The following is a 14,910-nucleotide window of genomic DNA, read 5'->3' on the forward strand; positions in this document are numbered from 1 at the left end:
ATGTCTTGCATCTCTCTTTCATCTCTGCACCTCAAAAAATTTTATAAGCATAGTTAATTAAACTTCACAACATCCCTGTGAAATAGATAATTATGGTATGGCAAACTGAAGTACTAAGAGATTGCCTAAGGTACATAATGAATATACACCAATATTCTGAATGAGGACCAGGGTTATATAGTCCCTCTTGGAAAGTTTTAGACTAGATTATTTCTTTATAATGAAATCATTCTCTAAGAGTTCTAAGAAAAACAAAATAGCAGTAATAATATTTAATACCCCTAAATATTCATACTAAAGTTCTTTTAATAGAAAAGAGTAAAATATATATTATTTGAAGCTTAGTATTTGTTAAATTAGTAATGGCAACTTTAGTTATTGGATCTAACAATATTTTTTTCACTGTGTATTGTTAGATTGCTTAATTGCCTCACCAGTATCCATAGCCATAGTCTGAATTGGATCTTTGAAGGTTTTTATTGAAATAGTTTCATTTCAGGCTTTTAGCTACTGTACATGAGACCTTTATAAAATTATGAGCTTATTTTTGTCTTGATTACTGGCTTGTTCAAGTGAGGTGGTTTTTTAAAAAGGCAATCTCATAAGTGGTAAACTATTGATTGATGTGACATTTGTTGACAGAACTAAGATGAACTCTAATTTTGATAAAAAATAAAATTTCCTCATAATTTATATTCAGATGTGTTTTAACTTAGTTAATAGTAATTTCTAAAAGCTTTACTTCTCTTTGTTGCTGCAATTTGAGTTGAATTCTCTAAAGAATTTATAGTTGGAGAAATTATATGCAGCTAAGATAGCATAAAACTTTTCTCAAATGGAGCTCTTTATTATATTACTCAAATGATTAGTTCATTTTTAGATATTGTGTATATATTAACCCCAGGAATGTTTCAACATGTGTTGATTGTGCTACTACCTTCTTACTCTTCTGGGTGCACATTTATAGATCTAACGCAGAATCCTATGAACTTAGTAAAGATTTTGAGAAGTGCTAATTCTCACGGGTACGGTCCCTACGCCTGGCCTGCGATTAGGGCCATCTTCCCCAGTTCCCTGCAGCTGGCCCCACATCCCCACCGCCACCCACCCCTGGTTCCTTGTTCGCCATCCAGCGATCGGAGCCTGATGGCCCGGAGAAGGGACCAAGAGGTTGGCTGTTCCCACCCGCTTGCTGGCCCCGCCCCTGCCTCTGCCCCCGCTGTGGGTTGCCCTCTGTGTGTGGGGCGACTGGTGGGGCAGGGGTCTTGGCCTGGCACCATCCACATCCCCGTCCACCCATCCCCAGTTCCCCGTTTGCCATCAGGCGATTGGAGCCTGCCCACTGGGGAGAGGGACTCACAGGTGGTCAGTGTGCCTCATAGTGACTGGTCGAGCGGTCGTTTTGGTCATTCTGCCATTAGGGTCAATTTGAATATTACCCTTTTATTATCTAGGATAGAGGCCCTGTGCACGGCTAGGAGCCAGCTGGCCTGCCCTGATGGGGGCCCCAGATCAGGGTGGGGGGGTCCTTGTTAGGGGGTGGGGCCAGGCAGGGTGAGGGGCCATGGTTGTTCTGGTCTCTGGTCGCTCTGGTCTCTGGTTGTTCTGGTTGTTGCGTCCTTTCGGTTGCTGGGCTTTTATTATATAGGATTATTAAAATAATTCAAGTTTAATAGCCATTTGTACTTTGCATGGTTTTTATTATCAACAAAATATAAAGTTAACCACTGAACTCTAGTTAAACTTCATGTTATAAGACTTATGTTATTTGTCTAAAATTTTTGTGAGTTTACCTATGGGAATGATCTTTTCTAGAGAAGTTTCAGTCACACGGAACAATAAGGACGAGTGGTGCAAAGCAAGAATATGATACATTTTTAGGGAATGACGGTTTCGCAGTAAGGATAGTGAAATTTTGTAAGAAATGTGAAATCATTGACAATACAAGTGTTTTTTAAATGCCATCTCCTTATATTTGGTTTTACCTGAAGTAGTACTACTGATAGTGAGTTTGTTTGGTTGAAGAGAGTAGTAGTGTGGAGAGGGTGACAAAAAGTTAGGATCCTGGTAAATCATCTCTTTAAGTTTTTAAACGATTGTTCCTCTTTCCTTCCTCCCTCCCTCCTTCCCTGCTTCCCTTCCTTCTACTCTTCCTCTCTCCCCCCTCACTCTTTCTTTCTTTTTGCTTTTGGTTTTGTTTAGTGCTTAAGTCAAGCCCTCTTATGGGAAGCCTCACTTTGTTTTAGTCTGTGATATGACAAATTAATGGTTTTAATAGAAGAAAGTGTCGTTTGCTTTACTTCTAGACTTCTTTTGGGAGGCTGGTGAGTCATCACTTTCTAATTTACTGAGTATTTTTGGTGTAGGTAATGGGCTTCTGACTATTAATTCCAACAGCAGGCGTTGAATTAATCAACAGCAGGGACTATTGAATTCCTTAACCTACCAGAAAGCCTAGTGAGGTCTCCAAGCCAAATAGTGCCAGTGTACAGAACCTTGGCATTGATGATCTTGCTTTTGTTGGTCAAAAAATTACAGTTAGCAAAAAACTGATGGCTTTGAATTGGTGAATCTATAGAACTGTTTGCTTCTTCCAGTTCCATAAGTGCGTGAACACTTTATTTTAACAGTCAGTTGTCCATTTTTAAGGGAAAGAGGCTCTATCCTTTTTATTAATTTCAGTGTATGTTAGCAGGGATTAATGTGGCAGGACTCATTGCAACTTCTGCCTTCACAGCCTCTGTGAGCATTAAGGAAAGAAGCACATCTCATATTTTACCACAAACTCTACTTAGAGCTCCAATTGAATCTGAGGACAGGAAGCATTCATTGAGTATGATGCACCAAAAGTACTGCTTGGACTTGAAACCCATATCTTTTCAAGCTGCCTATTTTCCTTTTCTTTTTACCTTGGATATCTTCCTCCATGAAATGAGAAAACAGCTTTGAATCTGGATACAAACATAGTCTGTCGTCACTGGAAAGCTTTGTTGCATGTAGATTATCTAAATTGATTGGTGCCTTTCTAACTTGGCAAAACTGGTTAAAAAAAACATACTAATCCTATATAATAAAAGGCTAATATGCAAATAGACTGAACGGCGGAACAACCGACCACCTGGCTGCTATGATGTGAGCTGACCACCAGGGGGCACACGCGGAACATGGCAGGCATTGGCTGTGGCAGGATGGTGGAGCAGGTGAACGGGGGTGCCAGACCAAGGCCAGGCGCTGGTTGCTGTCATCAGGGTGAGCCTCTGGTGGTTACTGAAAATTCTTAGCTCTCGCACACCATGGTCTCGCCTGGCGCCTGCACCTGCTGCTGGTGCCAGAACTGCTGCTTGCACCTGCTGCTCGCGCTGGCCCCAATCGCTCCGCGCCATCAGCAGGTGTGAGCAGGGCGGCGCTCTCAGCGCATGGGAGTGGTGGTGGCGGGAACGGGGCTGCAGGCAGACAGGGAAATGGGGGCTGCAGCGGGAGGGGGCAGGCAGGGACACAGAGGATGGGCCGAGACCCGCCCCTGTGCCCAGCGCAGCCTCGCAGCCCACAGTTCCTTTCAAGAGGCATGAATTCGTGCACTGGGCCCCTAGTGTTATATAATGACTTTTATTTGTATGCCCACTTTAGACTGTGAGGGAAGTCTTTTTTCATATATACCGTGTTACATGCTTAGTTGAAACTTGATGTTAACACTAGATTGCCCAAGGAAGTCATTTTGACTGCTTTTTAATTTCAATTAGAAAAACAATTATGTATATAAGGACACAATGTCTTAGAATTTTGTGACTTTTTGTACAACATATAAATGCGTTTATTAATAATTGTAGTTACCTCCCCCTCCTTCATTTCCGGTATATATATATGTGTGTTATACCTATATTGCCCAAAAGCAGTCATTTTGACTGCTTGGGAAATTTTAAATAATCAAATGACTCTTCTTATTGAATTGAGTAAATTTCTTATATGACCAGTTCGGCTCTGTATGGAAATAACAGTTTTCATTTTTTTTCGATTACCGTCACATGATAACATACAAGTACATGATAAATTGTCGATACTTGATAAATTGCAGTTGCTCAATAAGCTAAACTAGTACTTGTTATTCGAATCTTTATGCAGTGATACTTGTTCTAATAAGTTATTTTATTTCTTTTGCGCCCTAAATTCATGAAAGAAATGTCAAATAGAAGTGAGTTATTGGAAAAGCTAAGGAACATAAGTGAAGAGTGCTCCGATATTATTCTTTCACAATGCAGTCATTTTGACTGCTTTTGGGCAATGTAGGTATATACTAAATTTCAGTCTTTCTAGTGTTAAAGCTTGCTCATCTTTTTTTCTTACAACACAACAAGAAAAGAAAATAATTTGATAGCAAAAGCAGTTACCAAGGATCAGGACTGTTAAAATTGTTAATAAAATAAAATTTTCTTTCTATGTGCTGTTGACGTTTTAGTCATAAGAGTACATGAGTAAATGAAGGTGAACAAAGTATATCCAGGTGAACTAAGTAAAACAAGTTGGACATTTTAAATACCAGGTAATATAAATGCACCTAAAGAAGCATAAAAGTTGTCTAAAACCTAAGACTATTTTCCCTTACAAGCACTGTAATACATTAAGGATTCTATGATAATATAAATCTTTTTTCCCACCAAACATAAATGTGAAATTTATGTGAAGATAATAAAATTTTTTCAGCATTTTTTCTGAAATGAACATATCCTACCCAACACAGTTTGTTTTTCCCCCCATTTCTAAGAAATAGAGAAAAGAATATTTCAAATATTTAGTAGGATCATTTACAGTTCAATCCTTCTCTGGTTTTAGAATTGCCTAGTTGCGCTGTCCATCTGGTGGCTATTTAAATTTAAGTTAAAGTAATTAAAATTAATTAACATTTAAACATCAGTTCCTTAGTCACACTAATCATATTACAAGTGCTCAGTAGCCACATTTGGCTATGGACTGAGTATGAACAGCACAAATATTGAACATTTATTTCTGTATTGTGGAATGTTTCATTGCACAGCACTGGATAGTGTATTCCATTAGTGCAGGGGTGGGCAAACTTTTTGACTCGAGGGCCACAATGGGTTCTTAAACTGGACCGGAGGGCCGGAACAAAAGCATGGATGGAGTGTTTGTGTGAACTAATATAAATTCAAAGTAAACATCATTACATAAAAGGGTACGGTCTTTTTTTTCTTTTAGTTTTATTCATTTCAAACGGGCCGAATCCGGCCCACGGGCCATAGTTTGCCCACAGCTGCATTAGTGGTAGTGCTCACCAGCTTTCCCAGGATATAGTTTCCTGTTATTTACAGGTGTGCTCCTTTCCTCCTGAAGAAGTATTGCTTATCAAAGCCTGTGCTTTCTTTTTCTACCATCTTTCCCGAACTAATCATAATAAAAAAATAATGGTCAGGATTTGAAATAACTCGATGATGATAGAAACATGTTTAGATTTTTATAAAGCCTTAAAAGAGTGTGCCAAATGATGTGCAGTTTTGGTACTTAAAAAACAGAGTGATAGCCTGGCTGGTGTGGTTCAGTGGATTGAGTGTCATCTCACTCACTAAGAGGTCACCAGTTCAATTCCCCATCAGGGCACATGCCCAGGTTGCCAGCTCGATTCCCAGTAGGGGGCATGCAGGAGGCAGCTGATCCATGTTCCTCTCACACCAATGTTTCTATCTCTCTCTCCCGCTCCCTTTCTCTCTCTCTCTCTAAAAAATAAATAAAGAGTGATAGACATTGACTTTCCATTGTACAATGTAAGAGTGCAACACAAACAGCCTGAGTAGCTCCTGATTTTTGAGATTATTTTTCATATGTAAAGTTTAGAAATACGTTTTATTATATAACTATAACTTGAAAAAAAAATAGAACACATGAAACTCATATATAAATAAGTGATTAATCTTTTTAGTGACTATTTAAATTAATTTAGAGTTAATCAGCATCTTTCTATGTTCAGATTGAGTGAGTTGAGAAAAAACAGATTTATTTTTCTGTTCATTTGTGGGGTTTTTAAAAAATATTTTCAGCTGAAACCGGTTTGGCTCAGTGGATAGAGCGTCGGCTTGCGGACTGAGGGGTCCCAGGTTCAGTTCCGGTCAAGGGCATGTACCTGGGTTGCGGGCACATCCCCAGTAGGAGATGTGCAGGAGGCAGCTGATCGATGTTTCTCTCTCATCGATGTTTCTAACTCTCTCTCTCTCTCTCCCTTCCTCTCTGTAAAAAATCAATAAAATATATTTTAAAAAAAATCTTTTCAATAAGCTAGATAGGGATAAATATCCTTACTTTGTATAGATTGAAATATAGGTAGTGTTGTCAAATAAAGGTTAAGATTTGTGTGCTAGCCGAAACCGGTTTGGCTCAGTGGATAGAGCATCGGCCTGCGGACTGAAAGGTCCCAGGTTCGATTCCGGTCAAGGGCATGTACCTGGGTTGCGGGCATATCCCCAGTGGGAGATGTGCAGGAGGCAGCTGATCGATGTTTCTCTCTCATCGATGTTTCTAACTCTCTATCTCTCTCCCTTCCTCTCTGTAAAAAATCAATAAAATATATTTAAAAAAAAAAGATTTGTGTGCTAAAATTGATTACATAAGGAAAGACTTTCTATGTTTTGTGGCAAACAAGGAAGAAACATAAAGATAGTTACATGCTAATTACTGGAAAGATACTCATATAATTGTATATCATGACTTAATATTTTCCCCCTACAGTTAAACATTGGTTGATGTTTTCTGAGACTAACTACAGTTGAGATTTTCTCTGTGCATATTTATTAAATTGGTGACTTGTAGAGAGAAATAGCACTTTACCAATATATTAGTTGAATTATATTTTCATAAAATGTAGTATTACTTTTTATTTGTGTAATTGAAATATAGTCCCTAGTTTCAAGATGATTTTAAAGAATTACCTTTTCCTTGTAAAAGCCACTTAAAGATTTTTATGAGAAGACTTAAGATTTGTCTGCTTTTAACTTCTAGTGTGATTTTAATTTCATCTATTTTTTACTCCTGCATGTGCAAGTACCCAGTAACCATCTGCAAAAATTGCTGCCATGATGAAGGAATGCCTATACCATTTTTTAATACTATAAGCTTCAGGGCTTTAAATAAAGTATGAATTTTAACTGTAGATTATCTTAATTATCTTGTATTCCCAATAAAATATGAAATGGAACATTTACTTTTTTCTGTTTATTCAGTTACAGTAGCTGTTTTATTTTGTTACAAATGTTTAAATGTAACTATTTTTTAAAATGAATACCTATTTGAATTACAGAGTTTTGGAGAAAGTTTAATTGCTTCTTTCACAACACATTTTGGATTAACACCTTACCATTACAGACTTTTTTTTGTGTTGATTAAAGTTGAGAGCATAATCTTAGGAAGTAGTTCCTTAAAGTCAGGTTTTTGGATATAGAGAGTAATGTGTTTTATCTGTGTAGCCTTCTGATCTGATCGATACATTGGGGGCCTGGATAATTTAGAAAAAGCTTACAGTCTTATCTGACACCTCCATGCATCATTTAAAGATAATACATTCTCCTCTGTACAAATCTTTCCTCTTTTGCCTTCAATTGGTATATTTTCTATTTCTCTATTCCTTGGACGTCAACAAAACACCATACACACTTCTCTTGTTTCCCATTAGCCTTATTTATAGCTATCCCCCAATTTCTGCTGGTTAAGTATTACCCCCTCCCCAACCCCCCATTCATTCCCTTGGTGAACTCATTCATATTCTTAGCTTGAAGCAATTGTATTTTTAAAATGACGGATTTACAAATCTTGAACTATTCTAAATTGCAGTTTCTACCTGTTACTGGGAAACATCTCCATTTGAGTAGCCTGTGGTAACCTTTGAGGTAATCTTTCATTCTCTGCTGTCCTTGTTCCCGTACTTAATCTAGCATTAAGTCCTCTTATTTCTCCACTTAAGATGTATCGTGGGCTTCCCATTCTCTCTGCATTTCCTCATCTTCACTATCTAGAATAGATCCTCATTATCTCACACCAGTAATTCACCCGCCTTTACACCACCCCCACCTTGCATTAAATAAAAATAAATAAATAAATAAAATAGCTTCCTAACCTTGCCCTGCAGTGACTTTTGAAAATGTCTAAGTTGTTATGGCATATTTTCCTTAATAATAACTGTAAGAATTTTTACTTATGCTTCCCTCTGGGCATAGTGCTAGATGCAGTAGGAAATCACTAAGCAGTTACTCCCTTATTCATTCAGCAGCTGTTTGCTGAGGACTTATTGGGTCCCAGGTCCTATACTTGTGCTCCAGTTATCTTCTCTCCTGGAGCTTTTAGCTAAAAATATTCTCTGGTGGTACAAGCTTCTCTGAGGAGGTGGCATTTGTTAAGAGATCTGAATGAAGTGACTGAGGCAGTTCTATATAAAGATATGAGGGACAGTTGCTCCAGGCTGAGAGAATAACAAGGGTCAAGGTACTGAAGAGGGACATGTTTGTATACTTGGGGAATGTGCAAACAGCCACTGTGACTGGAACATAGTAGAGAGCGAGTGCCATGATAGGTATTGTGGGTTTTATCCTATGGGATGGGTAAGCCATTGAACAGTTTTGAATTAGAGAGTGGTGTGAGCTGCTATATTTGTCACAGAGTTAAGAATAGAAGAAGGGAGACCATACTGGCAATATAGGAGAGCAATAGCTTGAATTAGTAAGGTAAGAAGCAGTAATAAGTGGTTTTGAGTTCAGGACAGTGGGAGGAAAACTCATTGGCAGGGTGCATTGGATGGAAGGTGTATGATATAATAAAGGGACCAAGGAAAACTCAGTGTTTTGTGCTTGGACAAGTCATGTATCTATCTTCTCTATCATCTATTTTCTCTGAGTATTTAATAAGAAATACCTCTTTTTCTGCTTATTTGAAAGAATTGTTATGAGGATCTGATGAAATAATCCACGAGAGCCCACTGTGGATCTCTAAACATGGCAATTTTGTGTTACTTATTAACACTAAATAGTTTAAAAATTGCCTTTAATTAAGAAATATCTAAAAGCTTAGATTTTACAGGGATAAGAACTCTAATCATATATAGCTTCGGAAATACTTTAATTTATAACTTCTCTTGGGTTTATAGGGTGTAGTTTCTTCCCCATTACATTTTCAAATTTTAAATGTTTTTGTCACTATTCATAAGGATTACCAGGAGGCAGTTTTTCCTATTAATTGATAATAAGTAGATCATATTCTGGCCATAAACTGAGCAGCTAACCTAATATTAGAGGAAAAGGTATAAATAATACCTATCTTTTGTTTGTACTATATTTAAGACACTGTAATTCTCTTCTAAATATTTGGAAACAGATCAAACTAACCCAAATGTCCTTTCATTCATTTACTAATATAGTATATTACATTAACCCTGGGTGTTGCTGATTGTAAGCAAAATATAATCTACCAACCTATCTAATAAAAGAGAAACATGGTAATTGGCGTACGACCACTACCCTTCCCATTGGCTAATCAGCGAGATATGCAAATTATCTGCCAGCCAAGATGGCGGCTGGCAGCCAGACAGCTTGAAACTAACATGAGGCTTGCTTGCTTCAGTGACGGAGGAAACCAACGTTCCCCGCCTGCCTTGCCGGCCTCTGAGCTTGCAGTTTGAAACATAGTTACAAATATAGAAGCTAAACAAAACCCCAGAAACCTGCTTTCAGTGAGCCGGGATCTCAGAGCTGGAGTTGATACAGTGTTTCGATTATAGAACACAAACAAACCAGATACCTGTTTTCAGCAGCAGAGGCCTCAGAGCTGGAGTCAGAGCTAAAGCTGGCCCAGAATAAAGAAGAAAAAAGAAAAAAAGGAGCAGTTGGGAGCTTCAGTCCCAGCCTGAAAACAGACCTCAGCCCCTCACCCAGACTGGCCAGGCACCCCAGTGGGGACACCCACCCTGAAGGGGGTGTGACCAGCTGCAAACAGCCACCATCCCCTCATCCAGGCTGGCCAGGCACCCCAGTGGGGACCCCCACCCTGATCCAGGACACCCTTCAGGGCAAACCAGCCGGCCCCCACCCATGCACCACGCCTCTATCCTATATAGTAAAAGGGTAATATGCCTCCTAGCACCAGGATCAGTGGAGCCGCGAGGCCTCCCGGCACTGGGATCAGTGTGACAGGGGGTAGCGCCCAAACCCCCTGATCGCCCTGCGGCTCTGTGTGTGACAGGGGGCAGGGCCACAACCTCCCTATCCGCCCTGCTCTGTTCGTGACAGCGGAGGGCGCCCCAACCCCCTGATCGGCCCTGCTCTGTGTGTGACAGGGTGCGGCGCCCCAACCCCCTGATCACCCTGCGGCTCTGTGTGTTACAGGGGGCGGGGCCACAACCTCCCTATCCACCCTGCTCTGTTCATGACAGGGGAAGGCGCCACAACCCCCTGATCAGCCCTGCTCTGTGCCTGATAGGGGGGAGCTCCTATCGCCCTGCAGCTCTGTGTGTGACAGCGTGCGGTACCCCAACCCCCTGATCAGCCCTGCTCTGTGTGTGACAGGGTGCGGCACCCCAACCTCCCCCCCCACGGGCCCTGCTCTATGTGTGACGGGGTAGAGCCATAACCTCCCCATCGGCCTTGCCCTGAGTGTGACAGTGGTGGTGCCCCAACCCCCTGATCGGCCCTGCTCTGTGGGTGACAGGGGGCGGTGCCCCAACTCTCCTATCGGCCCTACTCTGTGAGTGACAGGGGGGAGCTCCCCAACCCCCTGATTGACCCTGCTCTGTGCATGACGGGGTGGCGCCGCAACCTCCTCATCAACCCTGCCTTGAGTGTGACAGGGGGCGGTGCCCCAACCCCCAATCGGCCCTACCCTGAGCGTGACTGAGGGTGGCATCACAACCTCCCGATCTGCCCTGCTCTGTGTATGACGGGGTGGCGCCCCAACTCCCCAATCGGCCCTCATTGAGCCCCACCAGGGGCTGCACCTAGGGATTGGGCCTACCCTCTGCCACCCGGGAGAAGGCCTAAGCCAGCAGGTCGTTATCTCCCGAGGGGTCCCAGACTGCAAGAGGGCACAGGCCGGGCTGAGGGACCCCCCCTCCCCCCCGAGTGCACAAATTTTTGTGCACAGGCCTCTAGTCTATATATAAAAGCCTAAGCAACTGTCTGACTGTCTGACCAGTAGCTATGACACACAATGACCATGAGGGGCAGATGCTCCAACTATTAGCTATGATGCCCACTGACCACCAGGGGACAGACGCTCAATGCAGGAGCTGCCAAGCGACAACAAGTCTGCAGAGTGCCCTCTTGCACTCCGAGACCGCTCAGGGGATGTTGGACTGCCGGTTTCGGCCTGATCCCCACAGGTTAGGCCGAGGTACCCCACCTGCCGGAGGGACCCACTCACTCTGCAGATGCCCTTTGAGTCCCAGCTCTGTCCCAGGTGCGGCTGGCCGGGGAAGGACTGCGGGAAGTTGGTTCCAGGTCATGTCTGGCCCTTCTCACCCAGTCTCGCCCCACTGGCCGCCTTCTAATTTATTGCTTTTCATTGTGCACGAATCTGTGCACTGGGCCTCTAGTACTATAATAATGGCCTATAAATAAACTTCCAAGTGTTTTATGTTTGTTCATATTGTGCTAATTGCACTTTTCTTGAAAACTGTGTATCAGTTTAAATATGACTTATGGCATAAAGAAAGAGAAATTCTAAGCTTTTTAGTTTATGAAATTGCTTAAGTATGATTCAGCTAAATTCTGTTTCTGCTTTCCTATTGCAGATTTCTCAACAGTGATGTCACAAGATTGACTACATTGATCACAGTAAGAACAAAATTAAGCTTTTAAGGATGTTTTGTTTTCTTTGAAAGTGAGAATTGAGTTAGCACATATTTATAATTTTAAAGTATTATTTTTTCAATAGCCAATTCAATGTTTATATTTTCAATGAATCACAACTCATACTTCTAGTTATTAAAGACTTTTAAAATGTTGCTTTAAATGATTTTAAAACATCTAAAATGATAATTACTTTTAATTTATAACTGAAATTATATTAACATGTTTTAGTCTGAATCATAATCTGAACATCATCATTTTAGTTTTTGCTTTTCTTAAGTAATGACAAAACATTTATGGTGATTCCACATTAGGAAAAAATTATAAAAATAAGGTTACTTGATGCTGTAATCACTTATTAAGGCAAGACTGAAAACAGCCTTGAAAGGATTTTTTGGATTCTTACTTAAGTTTTATTGATATTTAAATGAGTTATAAAGAGTCTTCCAAATATGGAGAGTTGTTGAAAAAGGATAGTTCTCTTAAGTAACTGATACTTTTTCTTCTTAATTTTAAAGTGTTAATTTCTACTGTGTATAATGAAATGTGTTAAAGAAAAACTTTATCTAAGGCCTTGATCCTCCTTATTATAAAATTCAAACTAGTAAATTCTCAACTGCAGTAATGAGATTTTATGCATTTTTCGAAAAATTATCTATATATATAAAAGCCTAAGCGACCTTTACAGCCGAACAACCAGAATGACCGGTCACTATGATGTACACTGACCACTGGGGGCAGATGCTCAACGCAGCCACCGGGGGAGTGCTGCTCAGCCAGAAGCTGGGCTCATGGTGGGCGAGCACGGCTGCAGTGACATTGGGAGCCTCTCTGCCACCACCGCAGCAATACTGAGTGGTGGCAGCAGGCGCAGTGGGCTGGGAGGAGTGTGAGCGGCGTGGCGCCTGTCCCCAGTTTGGGCTCCTCCCTGGTCGCCTGCTGGGCTCATGGCGCACTGCTACATCCCCCTAGGGGTCCTGGATTGCGAGAGGGCACAGGCTGGGTTGATGCTCAATGCAGGAGGAGGGGGAGGGTGGCACAGTGAGGCCTGGAGGCGCATGCAATGGCCCAGGGATCCCAGGACCACAAGCCCAGAGCTTACTTTCCAATAAAAAAAAAAAATTTTTGAAAAAAAAAGTGGCCGGACGCTGCCACCCTGGGAAGAGCGGCTCCAGGAGGGAAAAGCCTCCCCAGGCCCTGACGGGCTGGCTGGCACGCTGCGAAGGAGTATGCACCGACCATGGTGGCGCCTCCCACCCCACTGCCCATTGGTCCCACGGCTCGGCTTGGGGCGACTCACCAGTGATGTGCAGGAAGCACAGCCCCTCTGACTCCAAAGCCGGTCACGCCGACAGCTGCTCTCCGTCCCGCTCCATTGAGGATGCAACTGCTGGGCCGGGCGGTGTCAGCTCTGGCTTCTGGCTTCTTGCCTACCCCTTCGTATATTACATGAGCTCGGGGACGTGGCTTGGGCTTCCCCGGCCAATAGCACCGCAGCACAGCCAGAGAGTGGCAGGACACAGCCACCGGGGCTGACTGGGCATTGATTTGGCCGTGTGACTGATGTCCATGTCCAGTTACACTAAGTATTAACATTTGTAGGGAAGCAGGGCAGCCTGGTCCTGCTGCCCGCGTCACCTTCTAGACTAAGAAAGGCTTGCTGATCTCCGTGTTTCTCCTGTCTGGAATCAAAACCTCTTGCCCTACCTTTCTTTTTCTAAAAACCTTGCATTTAGAAAATATATATTTGATTGATTTCAGAGAGGGAAATAGAATTAGAAATATCAATGATGATAATCATTGATTGGCTGCCTCTTGCATATTCCAAACGGGATTGAAACCTCCCACAGCTTCCCCTCCCTGGCCAGCAGGGGGAGGCGGAGAGGCGGGGAACCTGATTGGCCCTGATCGCTGGCCAGGTCTAGGGACCTAGGGACCCTACCCATGCACAAATTTTGTGCACTGGGCCTCTAGTTTTAAATAACAGACATAGATTTTGAGTAAATTATTTACTCAATAAGTCTGTTTCTTTAATCCTATTTTAGTTGTTTACTAAGTATAGAAGCAGTAATTATACAAAATGTAATATATATATATATAATTTTTGTATTTAGAAAACCTGTTCATTGTTAAGTTTAACATTTTTTAGAGGCCAAAGAGAAAATTTATTGTATTGGTAAAGGCTTTTCATCATCGAGTCTATAGATGTTTATGGCATGTTCAATTTCCTAAGGGAGTATTTTAGCTATTTCTGATTTGTAGCTCTTTGTTTTTTCTTAATTAGTACTTATTGCTCTGATAGTTTACAACAAAATATTAATATATTTTCATAGCAGCATTGTGTTTAGTATCTAGTGCTTTTATAATCAAGGAAGTTTAAAATTAACTTTGGATGAATAAGGTGTGTGTTTTGTTTTTTAGTTTAAAAATGCTGACTCTTACAGTCCATTTTTAGGGTAATATTTACAGAGTATTTAATTGTAATTGTTCTAAATTTAAGAATTTCAGAAAGAAAGGTGCTATTCAATATTATCAGATATTAAATAAGTTAAAGACTAAGAAGTATTCATTTGACAGGTTCCTATGTGTCTGAAAATAGAAACTCTTACTTTGTAATAATGTCAGGGTCATGAGGATTTCTCCTTCCTCCTGAGTGAAGAAAAGAGGGTAGATTTCCACACTGACTTCAGTTGAGAGTGCTATTGAGAGAGCAGTTCAAGTGTTGACCATGGGGCTGGAGTAAAGTGAGTACTTAGAGAAAATGAAAGATTAAGGGACTAATCAGAGCTGGAGAAGCTGATGAAATAAGATGATAAAGTAAGAGCTAAAAGAGTAGAAAGTTGTTGATAGAGATGAGGTTTTATAGATTGTTTTCAGTGCTGAAGTTGTAGTATTTATATTTTCTATAATGTACACCTGATTTTTTTCTCAGAAATTTTCAGACCTCAAGAGAATTTTTATACCCCCGCTCTCCACCCCCCCCCCCCATGTTACAATCCATAGAAACGCCAAAATCTTCTGCTATTGCTTCTTCTTGGCCAACATTAGTTCCATTGAAGTCTATATATGCTCCTCAGTT

At 41.3% G+C, this 14,910-nt stretch overlaps 1 protein-coding gene across 8 annotated transcripts in view; it reads left to right on the forward strand.

Annotated features, from left to right (window-relative positions):
• The window catches only part of BAZ2B (bromodomain adjacent to zinc finger domain 2B), a 330,698-nt gene that overhangs the window by 143,886 nt on the left and 171,902 nt on the right, over positions 1-14,910 (forward strand). For 7 of the 8 annotated variants that reach the window (XM_059704304.1, XM_059704307.1, XM_059704303.1 and 4 more), the window contains one exon: positions 11,774-11,816. The exons of the other annotated variant lie outside the window; for it this stretch is intronic. The gene's annotated coding sequence lies outside the window, so the exon portion shown is untranslated. The remainder of the gene's footprint in view (positions 1-11,773; positions 11,817-14,910) is intronic. 8 annotated transcript variants of the gene reach the window in all.

This window comes from Myotis daubentonii, chromosome 7 (assembly GCF_963259705.1).
Source record: "Myotis daubentonii chromosome 7, mMyoDau2.1, whole genome shotgun sequence".
NCBI classification, from domain to species: domain Eukaryota; kingdom Metazoa; phylum Chordata; class Mammalia; order Chiroptera; family Vespertilionidae; genus Myotis; species Myotis daubentonii.